The sequence below is a fragment of the Anser cygnoides genome, chromosome W (genome assembly GCF_040182565.1).
Source record: "Anser cygnoides isolate HZ-2024a breed goose chromosome W, Taihu_goose_T2T_genome, whole genome shotgun sequence".
Classification (NCBI taxonomy): Eukaryota; Metazoa; Chordata; class Aves; order Anseriformes; family Anatidae; genus Anser; species Anser cygnoides.
In genome coordinates, this window is record NC_089911.1 from 11,925,428 (window position 1) to 11,942,510 (window position 17,083).

The window sequence follows — 17,083 nt, forward strand, 5'->3', positions numbered from 1 at the left end:
ACTGGCACCACTGGGGATGCACTGCAGTGAGTCCAGAGAGTGCACTGGCACCACTGGGGGTGCAGTGCAATGAGTCCAGAGAGTGCACTGGCACCACTGGGGATGCACTGCAGTGAGTCCAGAGAGTGCACTGGCACCACTGGGGATGCAGTGCAGTGAGTCCAGAGAGTGCACTGGCACCACTGGGGATGCAGTGCAGTGAGTCCAGAGACTGCACTGGCACCACTGGGCATGCAGTGCAGTGACTCCAGAGAGTGAACTGGCACCAGTTGGGATGCAGTGCAGTGAGTCCAGAGAGTGCACTGGCACCACTGGGGATGCAGTGCAGTGAGTCCAGAGAGTGCACTGGCACCACTGGGGATGCAGTGCCTTGAGTCCAGAGAGTGCACTGGCACCACTGGGGATGCAGTGCAGTGAGTCCAGAGAGTGCACTGGAACCACTGGAGATGCACCCCGATGTCTCCGGAGAGTCCACTGGCACCACTGGGGATGCAGTGCAGTGAGTCCAGAGAGTGCACTGGCACCACTGGGGATGCAGTGCAATGAGTCCAGAGAGTGCACTGGCACCACTGGGGATGCAGTGCAGTGAGTCCAGAGAGTGCACAGGTGCCACTGGGGATGCAATGCACTGACTCCAGAGAGTGCACTGGCACCACTGGGGATGCAGTGCAGTTAGTCCAGAGAGTGCACTGGCACCACTGGGGATGCACTGCAGTGAGTCCAGAGAGTGCACTGGCGCCACTAGGGATGAAGTGCAGTGAGTCCAGAGAGTGCACTGGCACCACTGGGGATGCACTGCAGTGATTCCAGAGAGTGCACTGCCACCACTGGGGATGCACTGCAGTGACTCCAGAGAGTGCACTGGCACCACTGGGGATGCAGTGCAGTGAGTCCAGAGAGTGCACTGGAACCACTGGGGATGCAGTGCAGTTACTCCAGAGAGTGCACTGGCACCACTAATGATGTACTGTAATGACTCCAGAGAGTGCACTGGCACCACTGGGGATGCATTGCAGTGAGTCCAGAGAGTGCACTGGCACCACTGGGGATGCAGTGCAGTGAGTCCAGAGAGTGCACTGGCACCACTGGTGATGCAGTGCAGTGAGTCCAGAGAGTGCACTGGCACCACTGGGGATGCAGTGCAGTGACTCAAGAGAGTGCACTGGCACCACCAGGGATGCAGTGCAGTGAGTCCACAGAGTGCACTGGCACCACTGGGGATGCAGTGCGGTGAGTCCAGAGAGTGCACTGGCAACACTGGGGATGCAGTGCAGTGAGTCCAGAGAATGCACTGGCACCACTGGGGATGCAGTGCAGTGAGTCCAGAGAGTGCACTGGCACCACTGGGGGTGAAGGGCAATGAGTCCAGAGAGTGCACTGGCACCACTGGGGATGCAGTGCAGTGAGTCCAGAGAGTGCACTGGCACCACTGGGGATGCAGTGCAGTGAGTCCAGAGAGTGCACTGGCAACACTGGGGATGCAGTGCAGTGAGTCCAGAGAATGCACTGGCACCACTGGGGATGCAGTGCAGTGAGTCCAGAGAGTGCACTGGCACCACTGGGGGTGCAGGGCAATGAGTCCAGAGAGTGCACTGGCACCACTGGGGATGCAGTGCAGTGAGTCCAGAGAGTGCAATGGCACACCAGAGGATGCAATGCAGTGAGTCCAGAGATTGCACTGGCACCACTGGGGATGCAGTGCAGTGAGTCCAGAGAGTGCACTGGCACCACTGGGGATGCAGTGTCGTGAGTCCAGAGAGTGCACTGCCACCAGTGGGGATGCAGTGCAGTGAGTCCAGAGAGTGCACTGGCACCACTGGGGATGCAGTGCAGTGAGTCCAGAGATTTCACTGGCACCACTGGGGATGCCCTGCAGTGACTCCAAAGAGTGAACTGGCACCACTGGGGATGCACTGCAGTGAGTCCAGAGAGTGCACTGGCACCACTGGGGATGCACTGCAGTGAGTCCAGGGAGTGCACTGGCACCACTGGGGATGCAATGCAGTAACTTCAGAGAGTGCACTGGCACCACTGGGGATGCAGTGCAGTGAGTCCAGAGAGTGCACTGGCACCACTGGGGATGCAGTGCAGTGAGTCCAGAGAGTGCACTGGAACCACTGGGGATGCACCCCGGTGACTCCAGAGAGTGCACTGGCACCAATGGGGATGCAGTGCAGTGAGTCCAGAGAGTGCACTGGCACCACTAAGGATGTACTGTAGTGACTGAAGAGAGTGCACTGGCACCACTGGGGATGCAGTGCAGTGAGTCCAGAGAGTGCACTGGCAGCACTAAGGATGCACTGTAGTGACTCCAGAGAGTGCACTGGCACCACTGGAGATGCAGTGCAGTGAGTCCAGAGAGTGCACTGGCACCACTGGGGATGTAGTGCAGTGACTCCAGAGAGTGCAGTGGCACCACTGGGCATGCAGTGCAGTGAGTCCAGAGAGTGCACTGGCACCGCTAAGGATGTACTGTAGTGACTCCAGAGAGTGCACTGGCACCATTGGGGATGCAGTGCAGTGAGTCCAGAGAGTGCACTGGCACCACTGGGGATGCAGTGCAGTGACTCGAAAGAGTGCACTGGCACCAGTGGGGATGCAGTGCTGTGAGTCCAGAGAGTGCACTGGCACCACTGGGGATGCAGTGCAGTGAGTCCAGAGAGTGCACTGGCACCACTGGGGATGCAGTGCAGTGAGTCCAGAGAGTGCACTGGCACCACTGGGGATGCAGTGCAGTGAGTCCAGAGAGTGCACTGGAACCACTGGGGATGCACCCCGGTGACTCCAGAGAGTGCACTGGCACCAGTGGGGATGCAGTGCAGTGAGTCCAGAGAGTGCACTGGCACCACTAAGGATGTACTGTAGTGACTCCAGAGAGTGCACTGGCACTACTGGGGATGCAGTGCAGTGACTCCAGAGAGTGCACTGGCACCAGTGGGGATGCAGTGCAGTGAGACCAGAGAGTGCACTGGCACAACTGGGGATGCAATGCAGTGAGTCCAGAGAGTGCACTGGCGCCACTGGGGATACAGTGCCGTGAGTCCAGAGAGTGCACTGGCACCAGTGGGGATGCAGTGCAGTGAGTCCAGAGAGTGCACTGGAACCACTGGGGATGCACCCCGGTGAGTCCAGAGAGTGCACTGGCACCACTGGGGATGCAGTGCAGTGAGTCCAGAGAGTGCACTGGCACCACTGGGGATGCAGTGCAGTGAGTCCAGAGAGTGCACTGGCACCACTGGGGATGCAGTGCAGTGAGTCCAGAGAGTGCACTGGCACCACTGGGGATGCAGTGCAGTGAGTCCAGAGAGTGCACTGGCAGCACTAAGGATGCACTGTAGTGACTCCAGAGAGTGCACTGGCACCACTGGAGATGCAGTGCAGTGAGTCCAGAGAGTGCACTGGCACCACTGGGGATGCAGTGCAGTGACTCCAGAGAGTGCACTGGCACCACTGGGCATGCAGTGCAGTGAGTCCAGAGAGTGCACTGGCACCGCTAAGGATGTACTGTAGTGACTCCAGAGAGTGCACTGGCACCATTGGGGATGCAGTGCAGTGAGTCCAGAGAGTGCACTGGCACCACTGGGGATGCAGTGCAGTGACTCAAGAGAGTGCACTGGCACCAGTGGGGATGCAGTGCAGTGAGTCCAGAGAGTGCACTGGCACCACTGGGGATGCAGTGCAGTGAGTCCAGAGAGTGCACTGGCACCACTGGGGATGCAGTGCAGTGAGTCCAGAGAATGCACTGGCACCACTGGGGATGCACTGCAGTGACTCCAGAGAGTGCACTGGCACCACTGGGGGTGCAGTGCAATTAGTCCAGAGAGTGCCCTGGAACCACTGGGGATGCAGTGCAGTGAGTCCAGAGAGTGCACTGGCACCACTGGGGATGCAGTGCAGTGAGTCCAGAGAGTGCACTGACACCACTGGGGATGCAGTGCAGTGACTCCAGAGAGTGAACTGGCACCAGAGGGGATGCAGTGCAGTGAGTGCAGAGAGTGCACTGGCACCACTGGGGATGCACTGCAGTGAGTCCAGAGAATGCACTGGCACCACTGGGGATGCAGTGCCGTGAGTCCAGAGAGTGCACTGGCACCACTGGGGATGCAGTGCATTGAGTCCAGAGAGTGCACTGGCACCACTGGGGATGCAATGCAGTAACTTCAGAGAGTGCACTGGCACCACTGGGGATGCAGTGCAGTGAGTCCAGAGAGTGCACTGGCACCACTGGGGATGCAGTGCAGTGAGTCCAGAGAGTACACTGGCAACACTGGGGATGCAGTGCAGTGAGTCCAGAGAGTGCACTGGCACCACTGGGGATGCAGTGCAGTGAGTCCAGAGAGTGCACTGGCACCATTGGGGGTGCAGGGCAATGAGTCCAGAGAGTGCACTGGCACCACTGGGGATGCAGTGCAGTGAGTCCAGAGAGTGCACTGGCACCACTGGGGATGCAGTGCAGTGAGTACAGAGTTTTAATGGCACCACTGGGGATGCCCTGCAGTGACTCCAAAGAGTGAACTGGCACCACTGGGGATGCAGTGCAGTGAGTCCAGAGAGTGCACTGGCACCACTGGGGATGCACTGCAGTGAGTCCAGAGAGTGCACTGGCACTACTGGGGATGCACTGCAGTGAGTCCAGAGAGTGCACTGGCACCACTGGGGATGCAGGGCAATGAGTCCAGAGAGTGCACTGGCACCACTGGGGATGCAGTGCAGTGAGTCCAGAGAGTGCACTGGCACCACTGGGGATGCAGTGCAGTGAGTACAGAGATTGCACTGGCACCACTGGGGATGCAGTGCAGTGACTCCAGAGAGTGCACTGGCACCACTGGGGATGCAGTGCAGTGACTCCAGAGAGTGAACTGGCACCAGTGGGGATGCACTGCAGTGAGTCCAGAGAGTGCACTGGCACCACTGGGGATGCAGTGCAGTGAGTCCAGAGAGTGCACTGGCACCACTGGTGGTGCAGTGCAGTGAGTCCAGAGAGTGCACTGGCGCCACTGGGGATGCAATGCAGGGAGTCCAAAGAGTGAACTGGCACCACTGGGGATGCAGTGCAGTGAGTCCAGAGAGTGCACTGGCACCACTGGGGATGCAGTGCAGTGAGTCCAGAGAGTGCACTGGAGCCACTGGGCATGCAGTGCAGTGAGTCCAGAGAGTGCACTGGCACCACTGCGGAAGCACTGCAGTGATTCCAGAGAGTGCACTGGCACCACTGGGGATGCACTGCAGTGAGTCCAGAGAGTGCACTGGCACCACTGGGGATGCAGTGCGGTGAGTCCAGAGAGTGCACTGGCACCACTGGGGATGCAGTGCAGTGAGTCCAGAGAGTGCACTGGCACCAGTGGGGATGCAGTGCAGTGAGTCCAGAGAGTGCACTGGCACCACTGGGGATGCAGTGCAGTGAGTCCAGGGAATGCACTGGCACCACTGGGGATGCACTGCAGTGACTCCTGAGAGTGCACTGGCACCACTGGGGATGCAGTGCAATGAGTCCAGAGAGTGCACTGGCACCACTGGGGATGCAGTGCAGTGAGTCCAGAGAGTGCAGTGGCACCACTGGGGATGCAGTGCAGTGAGTCCAGAGAGTTCACTGGCACAACTGGGGATGCAGTGCAGTTACTCCAGAGATTGAAATGGCACCAGTGGGGATGCAGTGCAGTGAGTCCAGAGAGTGCACTGGCACCACTGGGGATGCAGTGCAGTGAGTCCAGAGAGTGCACTGGCACCACTGGGATGCAGTGCAGTGAGTACAGAGTTTTAATGGCACCACTGGGGATGCCCTGCAGTGACTCCAAAGAGTGAACTGGCACCACTGGGGATGCAGTGCAGTGAGTCCAGAGAGTGCACTGGCACCACTGGGGATGCACTGCAGTGAGTCCAGAGAGTGCACTGGCACTACTGGGAATGCACTGCAGTGACTCCAGAGAGTGCACTGGCACCACTGGGGATGCAGGGCAATGAGTCCAGAGAGTGCACTGGCACCACTGGGGATGCAGTGCAGTGAGTCCAGAGAGTGCACTGGCACCACTGGGGATGCAGTGCAGTGAGTCCAGAGATTGCACTGGCACCACTGGGGATGCAGTGCAGTGACTCCAGAGAGTGCACTGGCACCACTGGGGATGCAGTGCAGTGACTCCAGAGAGTGAACTGGCACCAGTGGGGATGCAGTGCAGTGAGTCCAGAGAGTGCACTGGCACCACTGGGGATGCAGTGCAGTGAGTCCAGAGAGTGCACTGGCACCACTGGGGGTGCAGTGCAGTGAGTCCAGAGAGTGCACTGGCGCCACTGGGGATGCAATGCAGTGACTCCAAAGAGTGAACTGGCACCACTGGGGATGCACCCCTGTGAGTCCAGAGAGTGCACTGGCACCACTGGGGATGCAGTGCAGTGAGTCCAGAGAGTGCACTGGCGCCACTGGGCATGCAGTGCAGTGAGTCCAGAGAGTGCACTGGCACCACTGGGGATGCACTGCAGTGATTCCAGAGAGTGCACTGGCACCACTGGGGATGCACTGCAGTGAGTCCAGAGAGTGCACTGGCACCACTGGGGATGCAGTGCGGTGAGTCCAGAGAGTGCAGTGGCACCACTGGGGATGCAGTGCGGTGAGTCCAGAGAGTGCACTGGCACCACTGGGGATGCAGTGCAGTGAGTACAGGGAATGCACTGGCACCACTGGGGATGCACTGCAGTGACTCCTGAGAGTGCACTGGCACCACTGGGGATGCAGTGCAATGAGTCCAGAGAGTGCACTGGCACCACTGGGGATGCAGTGCAGTGAGTCCAGAGAGTGCACTGGCACCACTGGGGATGCACTGCAGTGAGTCCAGAGAGTTCACTGGCACAACTGGGGATGCAGTGCAGTGACTCCAGAGATTGAAATGGCACCACTGGGGATGCACTGCAGTGAGTCCAGAGAGTGCACTGGCACCGCTGTGGATGCAGTGTAGTGAGTCCAGAGAGTGCACTGGCACCACTGGGGATGCAGTGCAGTGAGTCCAGAGAGTGCACTGGCACCAGTGGGGATGCAGTGCAGTGAGTCCAGAGAGTGCACTGGCACCACTGGGGATGCAGTGCCGTGAGTCCAGAGAGTGCACTGGCACCACTGGGGATGCAGTGCAGTGAGTCCACAGAGTGCACTGGCACCACTGGGGATGCCCTGCAGTGACTCCAAAGAGTGAACTGGCACCACTGGGGATGCAGTGCAGTGAGTCCAGAGAGTGCACTGGCACCACTGGTGATGCAGTGCAGTGAGTCCAGAGAGTGCACTGGCACCACTGGGGATGCAGTGCGGTGAGTCCAGAGAGTGCACTGGCACCACTGGGGATGCCCTGCAGTGACTCCAAAGAGTGAACTGGCACCACTGGGGATGCAGTGCAGTGAGTCCAGAGAGTGCACTGGCACCACTGGGGATGCACTGCAGTGAGTCCAGAGAGTGCAGTGGCACCACTGGAGATGCAGTGCAGTGAGTCCAGAGAGTGCACTGGCACCATTGGGGTGCCCTGCAATGACTCCAAAGAGTGAACTGGCACCACTGGGGATGCAGTGCGGTGAGTCCAGAGAGTGCACTGGCACCACTGGGGATGCAGTGCAGTGAGTCCAGAGAGTGCACTGGCACCACTGGGGATGCAGTGCGGTGAGTCCAGAGAGTGCACTGGCACCACTGGTGGTGCAGTGCAGTGAGTCCAGAGAGTGCACTGGCACCACTGGGGATGCCCTGCAGTGACTCCAAAGAGTGAACTGGCTCCACTGGGGATGCGGTGCAGTGAGTCCAGAGAGTGCACTGGCACCACTGGGGATGCACTGCAGTGAGTCCAGAGAGTGCACTGGCACCACTGGGGATGCAGTGCAGTGAGTCCAGAGAGTGCACTGGCACCACTGGGGATGCAGTGCAGTGAGTCCAGAGAGTGCACTGGCACCACTGGGGATGCAGTGCAGTGAGTCCAGAGAGTGCACTGGCACCACTGGGGATGCAGTGCAGTGAGTCCAGAGAGTGCACTGGCACCACTGGGGATGCAGTGCAGTGAGTCCAGAGAGTGCACTGGAACCACTGGGGATGCACCCCGGTGACTCCAGAGAGTGCACTGGCACCACTGGGGATGCAGTGCAGTGAGTCCAGAGAGTACACTGGCACCAATAAGGATGTACTGTAGTGACTCCAGAGAGTGCACTGGCACTACTGGGGATGCACTGCAGTGACTCCAGAGAGTGCACTGGCACCACTGGGGATGCAGTGCAGTGAGTCCAGAGAGTGCACTGGCACCACTGGGGATGCACTGCAGTGATTCCAGAGAGTGCACTGGCACCACTGGGGATGCACTGCAGTGAGTCCAGAGAGTGCACTGGCACCACTGGGGATGCAGTGCGGTGAGTCCAGAGAGTGCACTGGCACCACTGGGGATGCAGTGCAGTGAGTCCAGAGAGTGCACTGGCACCACTGGGGATGCAGTGCAGTGAGTCCAGAGAGTGCACTGGCACCACTGGGGATGCAGTGCAGTGAGTCCAGAGAGTGCACTGGCACCACTGGGGATGCAGTGCAGTGAGTCCAGAGAGTGCACTGGCACCACTGGGGGTGCAGTGCAGTGAGTCCAGAGAGTGCACTGGCGCCACTGGGGATGCAATGCAGTGACTCCAAAGAGTGAACTGGCACCACTGGGGATGCACCCCTGTGAGTCCAGAGAGTGCACTGGCACCACTGGGGATGCAGTGCAGTGAGTCCAGAGAGTGCACTGGCGCCACTGGGCATGCAGTGCAGTGAGTCCAGAGAGTGCACTGGCACCACTGGGGATGCACTGCAGTGATTCCAGAGAGTGCACTGGCACCACTGGGGATGCACTGCAGTGAGTCCAGAGAGTGCACTGGCACCACTGGGGATGCAGTGCGGTGAGTCCAGAGAGTGCAGTGGCACCACTGGGGATGCAGTGCGGTGAGTCCAGAGAGTGCACTGGCACCACTGGGGATGCAGTGCAGTGAGTACAGGGAATGCACTGGCACCACTGGGGATGCACTGCAGTGACTCCTGAGAGTGCACTGGCACCACTGGGGATGCAGTGCAATGAGTCCAGAGAGTGCACTGGCACCACTGGGGATGCAGTGCAGTGAGTCCAGAGAGTGCACTGGCACCACTGGGGATGCACTGCAGTGAGTCCAGAGAGTTCACTGGCACAACTGGGGATGCAGTGCAGTGACTCCAGAGATTGAAATGGCACCACTGGGGATGCACTGCAGTGAGTCCAGAGAGTGCACTGGCACCGCTGTGGATGCAGTGTAGTGAGTCCAGAGAGTGCACTGGCACCACTGGGGATGCAGTGCAGTGAGTCCAGAGAGTGCACTGGCACCAGTGGGGATGCAGTGCAGTGAGTCCAGAGAGTGCACTGGCACCACTGGGGATGCAGTGCCGTGAGTCCAGAGAGTGCACTGGCACCACTGGGGATGCAGTGCAGTGAGTCCACAGAGTGCACTGGCACCACTGGGGATGCCCTGCAGTGACTCCAAAGAGTGAACTGGCACCACTGGGGATGCAGTGCAGTGAGTCCAGAGAGTGCACTGGCACCACTGGTGATGCAGTGCAGTGAGTCCAGAGAGTGCACTGGCACCACTGGGGATGCAGTGCGGTGAGTCCAGAGAGTGCACTGGCACCACTGGGGATGCCCTGCAGTGACTCCAAAGAGTGAACTGGCACCACTGGGGATGCAGTGCAGTGAGTCCAGAGAGTGCACTGGCACCACTGGGGATGCACTGCAGTGAGTCCAGAGAGTGCAGTGGCACCACTGGAGATGCAGTGCAGTGAGTCCAGAGAGTGCACTGGCACCAATGGGGATGCGCTGCAATGACTCCAAAGAGTGAACTGGCACCACTGGGGATGCAGTGCGGTGAGTCCAGAGAGTGCACTGGCACCACTGGGGATGCAGTGCAGTGAGTCCAGAGAGTGCACTGGCACCACTGGGGATGCAGTGCGGTGAGTCCAGAGAGTGCACTGGCACCACTGGTGGTGCAGTGCAGTGAGTCCAGAGAGTGCACTGGCACCACTGGGGATGCCCTGCAGTGACTCCAAAGAGTGAACTGGCTCCACTGGGGATGCGGTGCAGTGAGTCCAGAGAGTGCACTGGCACCACTGGGGATGCACTGCAGTGAGTCCAGAGAGTGCACTGGCACCACTGGGGATGCAGTGCAGTGAGTCCAGAGAGTGCACTGGCACCACTGGGGATGCAGTGCAGTGAGTCCAGAGAGTGCACTGGCACCACTGGGGATGCAGTGCAGTGAGTCCAGAGAGTGCACTGGCACCACTGGGGATGCAGTGCAGTGAGTCCAGAGAGTGCACTGGCACCACTGGGGATGCAGTGCAGTGAGTCCAGAGAGTGCACTGGAACCACTGGGGATGCACCCCGGTGACTCCAGAGAGTGCACTGGCACCACTGGGGATGCAGTGCAGTGAGTCCAGAGAGTACACTGGCACCAATAAGGATGTACTGTAGTGACTCCAGAGAGTGCACTGGCACTACTGGGGATGCACTGCAGTGACTCCAGAGAGTGCACTGGCACCACTGGGGATGCAGTGCAGTGAGTCCAGAGAGTGCACTGGCACCACTGGGGATGCACTGCAGTGATTCCAGAGAGTGCACTGGCACCACTGGGGATGCACTGCAGTGAGTCCAGAGAGTGCACTGGCACCACTGGGGATGCAGTGCGGTGAGTCCAGAGAGTGCACTGGCACCACTGGGGATGCAGTGCAGTGAGTCCAGAGAGTGCACTGGCACCACTGGGGATGCAGTGCAGTGAGTCCAGAGAGTGCACTGGCACCACTGGGGATGCAGTGCAATGAGTCCACAGAGTGCACTGGCACCACTGGGGATGCAGTGCAGTGAGTCCAGAGAGTGCAGTGGCACCACTGGGGATGCAGTGCAGTGAGTCCAGAGAGTTCACTGGCACAACTGGGGATGCAGTGCAGTGACTCCAGAGATTGAAATGGCACCAGTGGGGATGCAGTGCAGTGAGTCCAGAGAGTGCACTGGCACCACTGGGGATGCAGTGCAGTGAGTCCAGAGAGTGCACTGGCACCACTGGGATGCAGTGCAGTGAGTACAGAGTTTTAATGGCACCACTGGGGATGCCCTGCAGTGACTCCAAAGAGTGAACTGGCACCACTGGGGATGCAGTGCAGTGAGTCCAGAGAGTGCACTGGCACCACTGGGGATGCACTGCAGTGAGTCCAGAGAGTGCACTGGCACTACTGGGGATGCACTGCAGTGACTCCAGAGAGTGCACTGGCACCACTGGGGATGCAGGGCAATGAGTCCAGAGAGTGCACTGGCACCACTGGGGATGCAGTGCAGTGAGTCCAGAGAGTGCACTGGCACCACTGGGGATGCAGTGCAGTGAGTACAGAGATTGCACTGGCACCACTGGGGATGCAGTGCAGTGACTCCAGAGAGTGCACTGGCACCACTGGGGATGCAGTGCAGTGACTCCAGAGAGTGAACTGGCACCAGTGGGGATGCAGTGCAGTGAGTCCAGAGAGTGCACTGGCACCACTGGGGATGCAGTGCAGTGAGTCCAGAGAGTGCACTGGCACCACTGGGGGTGCAGTGCAGTGAGTCCAGAGAGTGCACTGGCGCCACTGGGGATGCAATGCAGTGACTCCAAAGAGTGAACTGGCACCACTGGGGATGCACCCCTGTGAGTCCAGAGAGTGCACTGGCACCACTGGGGATGCAGTGCAGTGAGTCCAGAGAGTGCACTGGCGCCACTGGGCATGCAGTGCAGTGAGTCCAGAGAGTGCACTGGCACCACTGGGGATGCACTGCAGTGATTCCAGAGAGTGCACTGGCACCACTGGGGATGCACTGCAGTGAGTCCAGAGAGTGCACTGGCACCACTGGGGATGCAGTGCGGTGAGTCCAGAGAGTGCAGTGGCACCACTGGGGATGCAGTGCGGTGAGTCCAGAGAGTGCACTGGCACCACTGGGGATGCAGTGCAGTGAGTCCAGAGAGTGCACTGGCACCACTGGGGATGCAGTGCAGTGAGTCCAGGGAATGCACTGGCACCACTGGGGATGCACTGCAGTGACTCCTGAGAGTGCACTGGCACCACTGGGGATGCAGTGCAATGAGTCCAGAGAGTGCACTGGCACCACTGGGGATGCAGTGCAATGAGTCCAGAGAGGGCACTGGCACCACTGGGGATGCACTGCAGTGAGTCCAGAGAGTTCACTGGCACAACTGGGGATGCAGTGCAGTGACTCCAGAGATTGAAATGGCACCAGTGGGGATGCACTGCAGTGAGTCCAGAGAGTGCACTGGCACCACTGTGGATGCAGTGCAGTGAGTCCAGAGAGTGCACTGGCACCACTGGGGATGCAGTGCAGTGAGTCCAGAGAGTGCAGTGGCACCAGTGGGGATGCAGTGCAGTGAGTCCAGAGAGTGCACTGGCACCACTGGGGATGCAGTGCAGTGAGTCCAGAGAGTGCACTGGCACCACTGGGGATGCACTGCAGTGAGTCCAGAGAGTTCACTGGCACAACTGGGGATGCAGTGCAGTGACTCCAGAGATTGAAATGGCACCACTGGGGATGCACTGCAGTGAGTCCAGAGAGTGCACTGGCACCACTGGGGATGCAGTGCAGTGAGTCCAGAGAGTGCACTGGCACCACTGGGGGTGCAGTGCAGTGAGTCCAGAGAGTGCACTGGCGCCACTGGGGATGCAATGCAGTGACTCCAAAGAGTGAACTGGCACCACTGGGGATGCACCCCTGTGAGTCCAGAGAGTGCACTGGCACCACTGGGGATGCAGTGCAGTGAGTCCAGAGAGTGCACTGGCGCCACTGGGCATGCAGTGCAGTGAGTCCAGAGAGTGCACTGGCACCACTGGGGATGCACTGCAGTGATTCCAGAGAGTGCACTGGCACCACTGGGGATGCACTGCAGTGAGTCCAGAGAGTGCACTGGCACCACTGGGGATGCAGTGCGGTGAGTCCAGAGAGTGCAGTGGCACCACTGGGGATGCAGTGCGGTGAGTCCAGAGAGTGCACTGGCACCACTGGGGATGCAGTGCAGTGAGTACAGGGAATGCACTGGCACCACTGGGGATGCACTGCAGTGACTCCTGAGAGTGCACTGGCACCACTGGGGATGCAGTGCAATGAGTCCAGAGAGTGCACTGGCACCACTGGGGATGCAGTGCAGTGAGTCCAGAGAGTGCACTGGCACCACTGGGGATGCACTGCAGTGAGTCCAGAGAGTTCACTGGCACAACTGGGGATGCAGTGCAGTGACTCCAGAGATTGAAATGGCACCACTGGGGATGCACTGCAGTGAGTCCAGAGAGTGCACTGGCACCGCTGTGGATGCAGTGTAGTGAGTCCAGAGAGTGCACTGGCACCACTGGGGATGCAGTGCAGTGAGTCCAGAGAGTGCACTGGCACCAGTGGGGATGCAGTGCAGTGAGTCCAGAGAGTGCACTGGCACCACTGGGGATGCAGTGCCGTGAGTCCAGAGAGTGCACTGGCACCACTGGGGATGCAGTGCAGTGAGTCCACAGAGTGCACTGGCACCACTGGGGATGCCCTGCAGTGACTCCAAAGAGTGAACTGGCACCACTGGGGATGCAGTGCAGTGAGTCCAGAGAGTGCACTGGCACCACTGGTGATGCAGTGCAGTGAGTCCAGAGAGTGCACTAGCACCACTGGGGATGCAGTGCGGTGAGTCCAGAGAGTGCACTGGCACCACTGGGGATGCCCTGCAGTGACTCCAAAGAGTGAACTGGCACCACTGGGGATGCAGTGCAGTGAGTCCAGAGAGTGCACTGGCACCACTGGGGATGCACTGCAGTGAGTCCAGAGAGTGCAGTGGCACCACTTGGGATGCAGTGCAGTGAGTCCAGAGAGTGCACTGGCACCATTGGGGTGCCCTGCAATGACTCCAAAGAGTGAACTGGCACCACTGGGGATGCAGTGCGGTGAGTCCAGAGAGTGCACTGGCACCACTGGGGATGCAGTGCAGTGAGTCCAGAGAGTGCACTGGCACCACTGGGGATGCAGTGCGGTGAGTCCAGAGAGTGCACTGGCACCACTGGTGGTGCAGTGCAGTGAGTCCAGAGAGTGCACTGGCACCACTGGGGATGCCCTGCAGTGACTCCAAAGAGTGAACTGGCTCCACTGGGGATGCGGTGCAGTGAGTCCAGAGAGTGCACTGGCACCACTGGGGATGCACTGCAGTGAGTCCAGAGAGTGCACTGGCACCACTGGGGATGCAGTGCAGTGAGTCCAGAGAGTGCACTGGCACCACTGGGGATGCAGTGCAGTGAGTCCAGAGAGTGCACTGGCACCACTGGGGATGCAGTGCAGTGAGTCCAGAGAGTGCACTGGAACCACTGGGGATGCACCCCGGTGACTCCAGAGAGTGCACTGGCACCACTGGGGATGCAGTGCAGTGAGTCCAGAGAGTACACTGGCACCAATAAGGATGTACTGTAGTGACTCCAGAGAGTGCACTGGCACTACTGGGGATGCACTGCAGTGACTCCAGAGAGTGCACTGGCACCACTGGGGATGCAGTGCAGTGAGTCCAGAGAGTGCACTGGCACCACTGGGGATGCACTGCAGTGATTCCAGAGAGTGCACTGGCACCACTGGGGATGCACTGCAGTGAGTCCAGAGAGTGCACTGGCACCACTGGGGATGCAGTGCGGTGAGTCCAGAGAGTGCACTGGCACAACTGGGGATGCAGTGCAGTGACTCCAGAGATTGAAATGGCACCAGTGGGGATGCAGTGCAGTGAGTCCAGAGAGTGCACTGGCACCACTGGGGATGCAGTGCAGTGAGTCCAGAGAGTGCACTGGCACCACTGGGATGCAGTGCAGTGAGTACAGAGTTTTAATGGCACCACTGGGGATGCCCTGCAGTGACTCCAAAGAGTGAACTGGCACCACTGGGGATGCAGTGCAGTGAGTCCAGAGAGTGCACTGGCACCACTGGGGATGCACTGCAGTGAGTCCAGAGAGTGCACTGGCACTACTGGGGATGCACTGCAGTGACTCCAGAGAGTGCACTGGCACCACTGGGGATGCAGGGCAATGAGTCCAGAGAGTGCACTGGCACCACTGGGGATGCACTGCAGTGATTCCAGAGAGTGCACTGGCACCACTGGGGATGCACTGCAGTGAGTCTAGAGAGTGCACTGGCACCACTGGGGATGCAGTGCGGTGAGTCCAGAGAGTGCAGTGGCACCACTGGGGATGCAGTGCGGTGAGTCCAGAGAGTGCACTGGCACCACTGGGGATGCAGTGCAGTGAGTCCAGAGAGTGCACTGGCACCACTGGGGATGCAGTGCAGTGAGTCCAGGGAATGCACTGGCACCACTGGGGATGCACTGCAGTGACTCCTGAGAGTGCACTGGCACCACTGGGGATGCAGTGCAATGAGTCCAGAGAGTGCACTGGCACCACTGGGGATGCAGTGCAATGAGTCCAGAGAGGGCACTGGCACCACTGGGGATGCACTGCAGTGAGTCCAGAGAGTTCACTGGCACAACTGGGGATGCAGTGCAGTGACTCCAGAGATTGAAATGGCACCAGTGGTGATGCACTGCAGTGAGTCCAGAGAGTGCACTGGCACCACTGTGGATGCAGTGCAGTGAGTCCAGAGAGTGCACTGGCACCACTGGGGATGCAGTGCAGTGAGTCCAGAGAGTGCACTGGCACCAGTGGGGATGCAGTGCAGTGAGTCCAGAGAGTGCACTGGCACCACTGGGGATGCAGTGCCGTGAGTCCAGAGAGTGCACTGGCACCACTGGGGATGCAGTGCAGTGAGTCCAGAGAGTGCACTGGCACCACTGGGGATGCCCTGCAGTGACTCCAAAGAGTGAACTGGCACCACTGGGGATGCAGTGCAGTGAGTCCAGAGAGTGCACTGGCACCACTGGGGATGCACTGCAGTGAGTCCAGAGAGTGCACTGGCACCACTGGGGATGCAGTGCGGTGAGTCCAGAGAGTGCACTGGCACCACTGGGGATGCCCTGCAGTGACTCCAAAGAGTGAACTGGCACCACTGGGGATGCAGTGCAGTGAGTCCAGAGAGTGCACTGGCACCACTGGGGATGCACTGCAGTGAGTCCAGAGAGTGCAGTGGCACCACAGGGGATGCAGTGCAGTGAGTCCAGAGAGTGCACTGGCACCATTGGGGTGCCCTGCAATGACTCCAAAGAGTGAACTGGCACCACTGGGGATGCAGTGCGGTGAGTCCAGAGAGTGCACTGGCACCACTGGGGATGCAGTGCAGTGAGTCCAGAGAGTGCACTGGCACCACTGGGGATGCAGTGCGGTGAGTCCAGAGAGTGCACTGGCACCACTGGGGGTGCAGTGCAGTGAGTCCAGAGAGTGCACTGGCACCACTGGGGATGCCCTGCAGTGACTCCAAAGAGTGAACTGGCTCCACTGGGGATGCGGTGCAGTGACTCCAAAGAGTGAACTGGCACCACTGGGGATGCACTGCAGTGAGTCCAGAGAGTGCACTGGCACCACTGGGGATGCAGTGCAGTGAGTCCAGAGAGTGCACTGGCACCACTGGGGATGCAGTGCAGTGAGTCCAGAGAGTGCACTGGCACCACTGGGGATGCAGTGCAGTGAGTCCAGAGAGTGCACTGGAACCACTGGGGATGCACCCCGGTGACTCCAGAGAGTGCACTGGCACCACTGTGGATGCAGTGCAGTGAGTCCAGAGAGTGCACTGGCACCAATAAGGATGTACTGTAGTGACTCCAGAGAGTGCACTGGCACTACTGGGGATGCACTGCAGTGACTCCAGAGAGTGCACTGGCACCACTGGGGATGCAGTGCAGTGAGTCCAGAGAGTGCACTGGCACCACTGGGGATTCACTGCAGTGAGTCCAGAGAGTCCACTGGCACCACTGGCTATGCACTGCAGTGAGTCCAGAGAGTTCACTGGCACCTCAGGACCTGCACTGCAGTGAGTCTAGAGAGTGCACTGGCACCACTGGGGATGCACTGCATTGAGTTAAGAGAGTGCACTGGCACCACTGGGGATGCACTGCAGTGAGTCCAGAGAGTGCACTGGCACCAGTGGGGATGCAG